Source organism: Ambystoma mexicanum, chromosome 1q (assembly GCF_040938575.1).
Source record: "Ambystoma mexicanum isolate Mex_15411 chromosome 1q, UKY_AmexF1_1, whole genome shotgun sequence".
Taxonomy (NCBI): Eukaryota; Metazoa; Chordata; class Amphibia; order Caudata; family Ambystomatidae; genus Ambystoma; species Ambystoma mexicanum.
Genome location: NC_090922.1, coordinates 291631156 through 291644600, shown reverse-complemented (window position 1 = coordinate 291644600; position 13445 = coordinate 291631156).

The window sequence follows — 13445 nt, the reverse complement described above, 5'->3', positions numbered from 1 at the left end:
CAGCTACTTCGGCAGGTAGTAAATCGGCTTACCCTACTGTTCCACAGGACAGGGACGATAAGAGATATGACCAAAAAAGTATTTTCCGCATGTAGCATGGCGTTGAAATCCATCAATGCTACTTGTACGCTTGCAAGGTTCAGCCACACACTTTGGGAATGTGCTTCATCAGCGGCTGACTGCCTCCCGGAGGGAGAAGAAAGGGAAGCGTTTCTCAACATCATTAAGGATGGTAAGGACGCAATGTGCGAATCCCTTCAGACTGGCATCGATTCTGCTGACAGGATCAGCAGGGCCATGGCGGCAAGTACAACAACCAGGAGATTTGCTTGGTTGCGAACGTCTGGTTTTGCTCCAGATGTGCAAAGCAGACTCTTGAATATGCCCTTTGACGGCTCTTCTTTGTTTGGTAAAAAGGCGGATGACAGTTTAGAAAAACTACAAATATCAAAGGCAGCAGCCAAATGCTTAGGAGCTGCAATCCGTCAAACACCATATCGCCCCTCAGGCACCTCTTGGAGAGGTAAGTCCTTTCGCTTCTATTCCGCATTCGAAAAGGGCAGAGGACAGCCGGTTCAAAGGGGTCAGAAGAAATTCACCCGAGGTGGACGGGGTAAAAACACAAAAGCCGCAGCAGCAGCAGGTGCCTCTTTAACCTCGGCATCTGCATCAGCCGCCTCCAAACCGCTCTGAGGACTCTCCTCACAAAACACCAGTAGGGGGCAGGTTAACTCAACATCTGACGGAATGGCAGGCTATTACGTCAGATGCTTGGGCATTGGAGACAGTTGCCCAAGGTTACTGCCTGCCATTTCTATGCAACCCTCAGTCATCCACCGGGTAACAGCTCTCTGAAAGTTCCACATCTGCTCCTCTTGCAGGAGATTGTAGACCTGCTAGAGAAAAGTGCCAAAGAACCGGTACCTGTAGCGGAGAGGAACAAGGGCTGGTACTCCCCCCTACATTCTCATACCGAAGAAAGATGGAGGACTGAGACCTATCTTGGACTTACGAGAATTGAACAAGTTCCTCAGGAAGGAAAAGTTCAAGATGGTAACTCTCTCTCAGATCCTTCAGGCCCTCCATCTCCAGGACCGGCTCGTATCTCTGGACCTCCAGGATGCTTATTTCCATGTGTCAATCCATCTCAAACACAGGAAATACCTGAGGTTCACAATTGGCGGCTCTCATTATCAATTTCGAGTTCTGCCATTTGGGCTGACCTCCGCCCCGAGGGTCTTCACCAAGCTAATGTCGTTAGTGGCTGCAAGTCTAAGGAGGGAAGGGATCCACGTCTACCCCCTACCTGGACGATTGGCTGATCAGAGCTGTATCTTCGGAACAAGCTCAGATCCAGCTAGATTATGGCTGCCAATTCCTTCACAAACTGGGCTTCTCCCTCAATTTAAAGAAGTCACAGATGATACCATCACAGAGACTCCAGTTCATTGGAGCGGTCCTGGACACTTCCCTGGGAAAAGCCTTGACTTTTTGCGGTTGCTAGGCCTCATGGCATCCTGCATCTTCCTCATGCCAGAGGCTCGCCTGAGAATGAGATCTCTTCAGTGGGCACTGAGAACTCAGTGGTCGCAATTCTCAGGGAGAATGACAGACCTCCTTCAGATTCCGGACAAAGTGGCTCGAGACCTTCAGTGGTGGGCCTGCCAGAAAAACATCCTGAAGGGGGTACTGTTTTGGCAACCATGGCCGGAGATAACAGTAGTCACAGATGCCTCACTCACGGGGTGGGGAGCCCATACCAACGACTTGACCATCGGTGGTTGTTGGTCTCCATCGGAGTCCAGACTACATATCAACCTGTTAGAGCTGAGAGCAATCAGACTAGCGCTGAAGGCTTTTCTGCCATCTGTACTGGGGAAAAATGTCCTGATAATGACGGACAACACAGTGGCCATGCACTACCTCAACAAAAAGGGAGTCGTAGGATCACTGCCACTGTGCATAGAGGCAATGCAGCTCTGGCTTTGGGCAATTCAAGAAGGAATCTCTCTATCGGCAGTCCACCTAGCCGGAGAGAAGAACTTGACGGCAGATGCTCTGAGCAGGCAGGGCACAGTCTCCCACGAGTGGGAACCAGCTCAGGAAGTCCTTCAGGAGATCTTCCCCCTTTGGGGAACCCCTCAAGTGGATCTGTTTGCCACCAGTACCAACAGAAAGTGCGATCTGTTTTGTTCAAGGGAATTTCCCCCGAGAGGAGCTCTAGGGGACGCGTTCGTATAGGACTGGGAGTTTCCACTCCTGTACGCATTTCCACCAGTCCCTGTCATTCCTCAAATGATCAGGAGGTTGAGAAGATTCCAGAGAACCATGATCCTAATTCCCCCAGACTGGGCCAGGAGAATGTGGTACCCGGACCTTCTGGACATGTCCATCTGCCCTCCAATTCGTCTTCAACACAAGGAGAATCTTCTCTCACAGAAGGGAGGTCAGGTTCTCCATCCAGACATCAGAACCCTCAACCTTCACGCCTGGCTTCTGAAAGGTTGAGATACAAGGATTGGGACCTCCCTGATGACGTCATGGAAGTGTTGCTTTCAGCCAGAAGGCCAGCAACAAAGTCTTTATACCTCTGCCGTTGGAACAAGTTTTACAGCTGGTGTAGAGAACAGAATATCAATCCCTTATCATGTGGTACACCAACGGTGTTATCCTTTCTACTCTACTTGGCAAATTCAGGCCTTCAAGTTGGCACTATCAAGGGCTATCTCGCAGCACTATCGATCTTCAAGCGCACTGCGGAGGAGCCTTCGTATTTCAAATTACCCTTAGTAATACAATTTCTAAAGGGATTAACTAATGTCTACCCTCCAAGACCTTTCCAGGTTCCTTTATGGGACTTAAATTTAGCCTTACATTTCCTGATGGGTACTCCTTTCGAACCACTCCACTCTTGTTCGCTAAGATTTCTCACCCTTAAAACTGTCTTGTTAGTGGCTTTAACATCTGCTAGAAGGGTGAGCGAATTGCAAGCTCTATCTTGTAAACCCCCTCATACAATTTTTCATAAAGACCAGGTTGTCCTACAGGTGAAGCCTAATTTCCTCCCAAAGGTGTTTTCTGAATTCCACATCACTCAGAAAATTACTTTACCTTCATTCTATCTGCCTCCCCATCCGGGGAAAGAGGAAGAAAGGCTACATAGGCTGGACCCTAGGCGAGCTTTAAGCTTTTACACCAGCAGACTTGCTAGGATTAGGCAAGCAGACCAACTGTTTGTGGGTTACTCAGGGCACAAGATGGGACTACCGATAACAAAACAAACCATTTCCAGATGGATTATTTTGGCCATCTTGGAATGCTACAAACTGGCTGGGAAAGAGCCTCCTCAAAATCTTACGGCTCATTCAACCAGGGGTATCGCAGCCTCCTCGGCCCTCCAAAGAGGGGTTCTTGTTCGAGACATATGTGCGGCTGCCACATGGTCGTCCGCACATACCTGCACAAGATTTTACAACCTGGATTCCTCCTCTAGTCAAGAGACTAGGTTTGGCAAAGCCGTATTACATTTGGTTAATTCCTGAAAGGAAACATGGCGTTTTACTCCCACCTCCAATTGCACACTACTGCTATGGGAGTCTATCAAAGATAAGGAATACGTCGGAGGACACAATCACTTCGAAGAACAAGTTACTTCTTACCTTGTAACGTTCTTTCGATGGGATGTTCCTCCGACGTATTCCCCATCGCCCCTCCCATCCATCCCCGCAGTAATACTTCCCTTGTGGTTGCACCTTACGCTCCTTCAAGGTCAATAACCAATTCATGTAAAACAACTGTTAATGTCAAAATGGAACTGAGCAACGGACGCTGCGTGAGTTTATTTATACGCGTGGTGACGGCCGTGCCGATACGGAGGCCGTCAAGGGACATCGGCTCGAGGGACGTTGACGCGCAGCACCCTGTACTGACATTTTTTTCCGAGGCCGGCAGGCTGGGAGATGATCTGTCAAAGATAAGGAATACGTTGGAGGAACATCCCATCGAAAGAACGTTACATGGTAAGAACTAACTTGTTCTTCTACGCCAATCAGGTTTCCGACCTAGACATGGCACAGAGACAGCCCTGTTAGATCGAGTATCAGAAATGGAGCTCATAAAAGACCAAAGCTATTTGGCACACCTTTTGTTAATCTATCAGCGGCCTTTGACCTGATTGACCACAAAGTCTTATGTGAACACCTCTCATCCGCAGCAAATTTCTCTGATGAAGCCACCACCTGAATTCAGTCCTTCTTAAACAACAGAACCACAAAGAGTATGCTCACCCTCCGCTTCGGCTACCCCAGTCCCTGTCACCTGCGGAGTCCCCCAAGGATCATGCACCTCACCCACATTCTACAACATTTTCACCAAGCCCATCCTTGATGACTTAGACCATTTGGGTGTCCCATACACAAACTTTGCGGACAACACCCAAATCCTTATTCCTATGGTGACTATAACACCACAGACTCTAATCGCCTAAACGACGTCTACCAAATCATCCAAGCTTGGATCGCCAAACACAATTTATGTCTCAATGACAACAAGACAGACTGCTCCTTGTATGTACCCAAGCTAGACTCAACAAACAATTCAATGCCTTCAATATTGATGTAAAAAACTTGGGTATCTACATCGACTCCTCCATCTCACTGACGAGACACATCTATGCAACTGCCTCCACTATGCATAAATGTGCAAGTGAATGTCTACAGACCATTATGAAAATTTGTAACTGCATTCCCCTAGCCAGGGCCCTAGTCTTATCCAAGATAGACTATTGCAATGCTCTCTACCTCGGCACTAACCAACACAACAAATCTTCAAATGTTCCAAAATAATGCACTCATATCAGCAGCCAACCACCCCAATCTCACCACATCTCAGAGTTAAGACGCAGCATACACTGGCTGTCTGTCTCCCAAAGAATCAGACTTAAAACCCTTTCACTTACCTTCAAATGCCTATACAACCTAGCACCAAAGTACTTGTGTGATAATTCACTCGGAAACCTTTAGACCCGCCTAGCAGATCCTCATATCCCAACTGCCTGATCATTCCTAGGTTCAAGCTACAAAAGGCAGGAGGCAGTAGTTTCCCGGTCCTTGCAGCTAAAATGTGGAACTCCCTACCAGCAACTCTCAGAGCCGAGCCTGCCTTCCGTATATTCAGAAATCATGTAAATACCTGGCTCAAACTGACTGATGCTTTATACTGAATTAACCCTCTACACTGAATGCTATACCTCGTAAATATACCTGTATACCATGTCAATTGTTTCATATTCTCACTTTATAAATACTTATTTGTGATTACCTTTTATTCTTTTGTAAATTACCTACTGTATGCTTCTGTATGCTTCTGTAAATTACCTATGCTACTGTAAGAATGGCGCCTAGATGCCGAAGGGCTTGGTGCGCTGTATAAATAAAAATACAATACCAAAATAAAAGAGATGTCCAAGCACGGTTCTATGAAAAAAGCCTTTAATGCAAAAGGACAAACTATTAAAAACACTAACACACCCCCTATAATTAGACACACAGATATTGCAAATAGAACATGTTAAGATTGCCGCCAGGATAGCAGACATGTTTGTGGTTAAGAATACAAAGTCGCATGACTGAGATGATCAGCTGAGACGAGTGTGTAGAAATAAATGAAAGCCCTTTGTGATACAATGTAATTTCCGCCTAAGGAAGTCCATGCTAACGGGCTGGTACGCGTGACGTAAAGGTTTCACGTCGAGGACAACACACACTGCTGTGTAAGGCCATGTTGGTTTTTATGAACTGTAATGTGATTTTATGAAGAAATACATTTAAAGTTGTTTTGCACTTAAGCAGACGGAGTGCTCGGACGTTTGTTCTGTTATCAGTTCACTGGTTTGCAATGCGGGCAACTAGTAACTAAGACTGAAGTTTTTGTAAATATATATATATATATCTCCAACATGCGCATCCAGAATGAAAATGTTTTTACACTAGCAAAATACTGACCAATATTGTGGGGAAAAGGCATTGTAAAATGCTCCTCTGTGCTATTGGTGACTTAGCAGGATTTTCTCATGTTATCCTACAAAACTGATTGTAAACTGTGCATTTTTACCAATTTTGTCACAGAAAGTGTGCTGTAAAATGCACCATTTTCACACATTATTGAAAAAATATTCTCGGATGGGAAAAGACCCTCTACTCACGAACCCACTTTTGCTTGCTTCAGGCTCCCTGTCTATTCTTGTTTGCTCTCCCGCATAGTCAAGCGAAATGTTTACACCCCTCCAATTTCAAAATTCACCGCCCGGCACAGTTGACAAATGTTAAAGGCAAATACGTTCAGAAATATGCCTTTTAAGGTGTAAAGTAGGGTAACAAATTTTATTTTGGCACATCAAAAAAGGCTAGGAGACCAGAACCACATATATACATATCTTCTTGTGTTTGTTCAGGCACTTGACAGTGTCGAGCCAGGGCTTTGGGGTTTTTTCTGGTGCATCAAAGCGGTGTTGTTCAACAAGCTGCAACAGTCGGTGCTGCTCAAAGTGTCTTAAAGTTGAGAGTGCATCAAAAAGGGACCTTGCTGCTTGTTTACTGCTGCTCAAAGGCATTTAGAGCGCTGGCAGTGGATCATAGTAGCTCAATCTTGCGGAGAGCCAAATGCAGCTTGTTTTGGTATTGTTGGGCCCTTCAGAGGGTCCCTGCGAAAAGTTAAGTCTATCTTCTGCTCTTCCCAGCCAAGACGGTTGCTAGGGACACTTGCATGGCTTGACCTTCAGCAGGCAGAGTTCTGGATACCAGCATTCAACATCATAATGGCTTTTCCTCCCCCAAAGTCGCTTTAAACGTTCCCCTGAAGTGCTTAGGGGAAGAGTCTGCACTCTCCTTGCATGTCTTTGTCCCCACTCAATGGCTGGGAATTTGTGCAGCCTTCCACTCCAACATTGAAATCTTCACGTATGTCCAGGATGATTCCTCCAGCTGATGCAAGAAGATAATTCAATTAAGGGTGAGGGAGTCTCATCCCCTTATGTAGTCTTTTTGCCTGAATGGATTGGTCCTCTCCAGACCTCCTTGCTGCTGAACAATCTAAGAGAACCTAACGGGGCACACCCCTATAGAAAGGGAAGTGGAAGAAATACTTATGCTTCATACCAAGGCTGGGAAAGCTGACGAAGGGTAAAGCAGAGTGAAATAGATGTGAATAGGCTGGGGAAGCCGCCAACAATATGAGACCCTAAGAAAATCGAACAGTCATGCGCTCAATATTTATTAATTAGACTGAGACCCAATACCTTCTGAAGAGAGATGGGCCTTTGGGGAGTCCCTGGGACTACTGGTAAACTCCGAGAAAAGTAAAGAAAGAATAATTATTTTTCCAAGGGGGAAGGGAAAAGAACACAGAGGACATTTTTTGTTTTTAAGAAGGCTGTGAACTGCAACAATATCTTTACTGTGTTCTGGTAATAGCAGCTTTCCCAAAACCTGGAAAAGTTTTATGATTTCTCACTATAAAATGCAGAATTGTGTGTATGTTTCTTGTCTGAGAAAAGGGCAAGCGCAATTGGTGTTGGGCATTGCAGTATATATGGCATATGAGGACATTAAAAGTGCATACATTCCTGATGTGTTTTCCAGCCCAATTGATGAACTTATTGCACTGATCAAAGCATGTACCGTAGCCAAAGGTAATTATGGTATACATGGATTCCCATTAGGCCTTTGGTGTTGTCCATGGTTATGGGCTGCTGTAGAGGGAAAGGGATTTTCTAACTGCAGCCGGTAAACCACATACAAAATGCCTTGAACGTAGTAACCCTTCCCAAAGTTTTAATGTTACCTAATTTGGCGATGGTGAAATGTGCCACCCATTAGATCTCTAAAGATGAGGTTGCTGTTGCCAATATAACTGCAACATGAGGTGGGCTACTTTTTTAATATGCCCAGACTGTAAACATGTTTCCCTTTCTCAAATACCAGAAACTGCTTGAGATGTTAAATAGAAGGTAATCCCAGAAAATAACAAATAAAATGCTGAATGTGTGTTTAGTGCGCATTCGGCATGGACGAAAATCCAGAATATCACATTGCTGACCAAGGTGGGCGGGGGGTGTCCCCGCTCCCCTTGTTCGGCATTATAGGACCGGGGGTTGCAGGGGTGTTCCCCCACTTCCATTATATGGAAAACGTGGGACAATTTTCAGTTGCGTGCAGTCGAGATTTTCGAAATGCAAAGTTTTCAGCTTCGGCACACAAGGATGCGGTGTTCTCTGCTTCATTATTTTAACGTTGTACCAAATAGAAGGCATGGAGGAAGTTGTACACTACACACTGGCAAACTGTGGTGCTCCACAGTGTATTATTATTTAAGCCCAGTCCCTACACACTATTTTGCAAAAATCTGTTTGACTGGTCTGACATGGCGCGATGCGCTGCTATTCACCTTAATGGGCCTCCAAGGCACTGCTAGCAGAAAGACTAGCTTAAGCCCCTATGAGATTTGCACTGGGAAACAAATGCACTAACAGAGGGACCTGCTGGGAACAGAGGCCCCCTATTTATTTCGTTCTGAAAGGAGAACGATTGGCAGTGGGATCTCCCAAAGTGGAAGACCCTATGCGCTGCACCCTGCATCGGAACCCTGGGGGGGTGCTGACTTGGGGGGGTGGGCGTTCCCACTATGGCATTGGTAGGCGTTAGTGTTGAGGCTTGAGGGGCTGGATGAAAGCAAACTTGCTTCAGGGCAGGCGAGGAAAATGAGGGGACTGCATTCAGTAGCAAGTTCCTCAATTGCGCTGGCGGGAGAAGAATTCCATCTCACCTACCGTTCTTCACAGCAATCGGAGGCTTTGAACTACGGGTGTCATGAGATTCCAATGGCTCCACACCCAAGCCTTAATACAAGTTCCGAATCATCCAGCGGCTCTGGCTCTGATGGAGGAGTGCATGACACTCCCGCTGTGAAGGAAGTATTGATGGATTGTGGCCGATTTTCTTGCACGTGAGGAGGGCATGGGGATGCTAAGCAAGGCAGTGGCTGGGCTGAGCTTGGTAATGAGAGCGTGATGGAGCGTGTGCATAGATCATAGGTGGCCATGGCAGCAGCAATAGCAATAACACAGTCAGGTTGAAAGTCAACAAAAGCACAGCACGTTAAGAGAGAGCCTCTCCCAAGCCACAGCAGACATACTCATAGAAATTCCTGGGCACACGCCACTCCCTGACACCAACTGCTGATTACTGCAGGACTCTGCAGCGACTCTGCTGTGCTCCGCGCTACAAAGGGTTTTTGACCCTTCTTCCTCCAATGGAAATGGTGCACAGACTGCTCCTGCTTCTTGCTTCTCACACTGCTGATAATTGCAGGAATCTGCAGTGCTCCACGCTAGAAAGGGTTTTTGACCCATTCTTCAGCCAGTGGAAACAGTGAACAGAATGCGCCTGCTTCTTACTCCTCGCACCGCTGATAACTGCAGGACTTCAATTTCATTATGCATGTCAGAACATTACTCATGGATTGCAGCCTGACGGAGGAATGGAAATGAAATTTCATGGCTTGACATCTTAACAACACGTACTTTGGGTGACACCTTGCCCACTGGTTCTGGGCTCTGTGCCAGGAAGTATGTTCTCAAGGGAGTCAGATAACAGCCCTTTTTCCTTATCAAGTTCTCTTAACCTGGTCAAGTTGTCAAGTCATGTACGGGTGTCTGGGGGAGAGGAGTGGCTGGCCCACCGCATCAGTATACATTTCCTAGCCATTATCATTCTTGTGGCCAACAATTTCCTGCCGCAGGCTGGGACTCCCGGCAGCCACCCAAACATGCAACATAGCTAATCGCACGGTACATCATAGTTTGATACCTCAGTAAGAGTACTTGTTACCCCCCTCCAGAATTCCTTCAGTTGAGGACAGGACCATAACATACGAGGAATGTCAGCGGCCGGCATCCTGCATTTAGGGCATTCATCATTTTTAGATAAATCAAACCGAGCATGATGAGCTGGTGTCGGGTATATCCTGTGAAGGGTCATTAGTTGGATTAATTGCAAGTCAGTGTTAAACGCCCCATGGTGAGACCTTAGGTACAGGGCAGCCCACTGTCAGTGAATGAAGCCCGAGCATCCTTCTCCCACTGCCCTCTACATTTCAACATCACTTTGTGAAAATCCTGCTGAATTATTCCATAAATAGAGGACACCAGACGCTTAGCAGATGCCGAATTGATGAAATACTTCAAAATTGGGAGGGGCGGGGGAATAGCCGGGAAGGTGGGGGACCATGCTTTAAAAGTGGCCCTGGATATAAATCAGCCATTGTGCCTATCCCGATCCCATGCCACTCATTCTCCAGCACCTTGTCAGAAGTGGAGCCAAGACATTCAATTCTCCACAGCTAGAGCCCCGGGTCAAACAGGAACTCAACACCCAGCTGCCTTAGCGCCCTGTTCCATGCATGAACCGTGCATACTTTACAGTTATCTGCCACTTTCCTTGATACCAGAACCCCCTGAATAGTATGCTGTCTCACAGAGCATTTTTCAATGCGAGCATGAGGGTACAAGGCAAACACGGCATCCAAAATGAGACAAAATGTAGAGGGCTGCTATGAAATACAACTCCATGTCGGGTGCTCCTTTGCCCCCCATGTCCCACGAGAGAACAAGGGTCTTCCAACCAATCCTGGGGGGCTTGGGTGCCATGCTAGCCTAACCAAAAATGATCTTAAATTATTGAAGAAAGATTCTCCAGGCCACACCGGAATATTCTGAAACATATACCATATCTTGGGGGCCACCAACATTTTAGAATTAGCAACCCTCCCTAGCAGTTACAAAGGTAGTGTGCACCATTTGCCCACTTTCTTCCTCAGGACCTCCAGGTATGCCAGGTGATTCTCCTTTAGGAGAGATCTAGAGTCCCTACTCACAATCACGCTCAGGTATTTGACAGAGGCCCGCCCCAATCTAAACCCTTCCAGGTTCTCAGGTTTCTCTGTCACCTCAGTCAGAGGAAATAGTATCCATTTAGAGCAGTTCACCCAGAGGCCTGAATACCTCCCAAACTCTGGAACGTCCTGCGCCAAATGGTGCAAGCTCTCCACGGGGTCCTTAAAGTAAAGTATTGTGTCATCTGCTTATAAAAATACCAATTATCCCGTGCCCCATAGCGCCAACCCGTGATTATTATGAAACTTCCACAATCTGGATGCCAGCGACTCTATAGCTAAGGTGAAAAGAAGTGGGGAAAGCGGGCAGCCCTCCATAGTTCCCCTATTCAAAGCGAACGGTTCACAGTGTTTCCCAAGCAAACCAATCCTAACTGATGCGCCATAATTTCATTGCTGAGAGGAAATATGTTGGAATCCCTGCAACCCTAAATACCTCAAATAGATAGCCTCATTCTAAAGAATCATACGCTTTTTCGATATCCAAAAGAGCTGCTGCTGCCTGAACCTTCGGGTCTATCTGAGCCAATATGGAGAAGAATCTCCAGAGATTTAACGCTGTTGACCTCCCCGGAAAGAAGCCAGATTGATCCATATGCACTAAACCCGATACAGATGGGAGTAGCCTATCTGCCAGGATTTTCGAACAAAGATCTTTGTATCCAGATTTAACAGGGAAATCGGATGGTGAGATGCACAATCTAAGGGGTATTTCCCATTCTTCAAGAGCAGGATAATCACTGCTTCATCTAGTAAGAGGGGTAAACGACCCACCCCCATAGCCTCCACCATATGTTTGTCCACCTCCGACCCCCTCTCCTTAAAAAACTCTGCAACTATCCAATCCGACCCAGGAGCTTTAGCAGAGAGGAGGGCCTGCACCGCCGCCATTCTATCCTTTACCGTGATCAGCTTTGCCAGTATCTGTCTTGCCTGCAGGCCTAGTCTAGGCAATTCAGCATACTCGAGATATTCGGCCAAGTCACTCACCTCCGTGCTACCCCTTGATGCATAAATGTTTTTAAAGTATTGGCCAAAGGCGTCCAGAATGTCCTCCGACGCCACTACCATAACTTCTTCCGGCATGTGAATTGCAGCACTACCTCATGCCCCTCTCTCCAAGCGCAAAAGAGCAGCCAGCAGGTGCCCTGGGTGACCTCCTCCTCCATATCTTCTTGCCATTACCGGCCGTGTCGAACATGTAACCTCCACCTCAGCAAGGTCCTTAAATCGGCCCAGTGTTCTCTTTAGGTCAGCACTGGCCCTGGTGTCGTCAGCATCCACCATAATGGCTTCAATTGACTTAAGCTCTCCTTCCAGACTCGACAGCTGCCGCCTAATCATTTTCAGCATGCCAATTTCCATGGACATGCACCTCCCACGCCGGACAACCATTAATGCCTTCCAGACTGAAGCCATCGAGCCCACAGATCCCACGTTTTCTTCAAAATATAAACGTACAACATCGGGCACCTCACTGCAGAACACTATATCTGACAGGGCCACTGCCTTTATCTCCACCTAGGTCTGGGTACCATCTCCCTCCCCAACTCCAAGGACCACAGTATCCGGAGAGTGATCTGATAACTTTCTTGGGAGCATCGCGCATTCCTTTGTCATCCTCATTAAATACAGACCTGCAAACATATAATACAACCTAGATGACGTACCGTAGACTGATGAGTAGAATGAAAACTCTCTCAGCCTCGGATGAAGAACACACCACACATCTACCAAGCCTAACGCAACCAAACACCTGCTTACCTGGACTGCCGCCTGGGAGGCAGGGTGGATGCTCCCTCCGATCTAACCAACGACGCCTCCATAATCACATTAAAAACTCCTGCCCAGACAATATTCGTGTGCATATATTTATAGCAGCTAGAGAGTAGGGATATAAAGAAGTCAGGTTGCCTATGTTAGGTCTGTAGATATTCACAAATGTCACCAAGACGTGGGCTCAACTCCCGGGCACAATAATAAATCTACCCCTGGGTCCACCACTAACTCCATCAGATGAAACCCTATCGACTTATGAATCAACATCAGAACTCCGGCCGAATAATTAGAGTATGAGGTGTAGTATTTGCTAGGCCCCCATGATTTAGCTACCCCCTCATTGGCCCTCCCCATCAGATGGATCTTCTGCAGCATGATCACCTTTGCCCTGTGTCTCTCTCAATAATCACCTCTCTAGTTGGGTTATTTAGCTCACCAGCATTCCAGCTTATAATGTTACAATCTGATATACCTTTGGAGAATTCTGTTTTGCACCGACAAAGGTAGGGTTTTCTGACGTGGAGCTTTGGTCTTCACTGGACGATAAGACAGTGGATAACGTTCACTGCCCAGTGTGACCATTTTGGGATAATGAGAGGGGTAACCAATCTTCCTGTTCGCATTTTCTCTATACACCCATACACAGACATGAAAATCTTTCTGAGACATTCGAGTACTCGTGACTCCTCTGAGGTCTATGGCTTAAAATACCCCTGCAG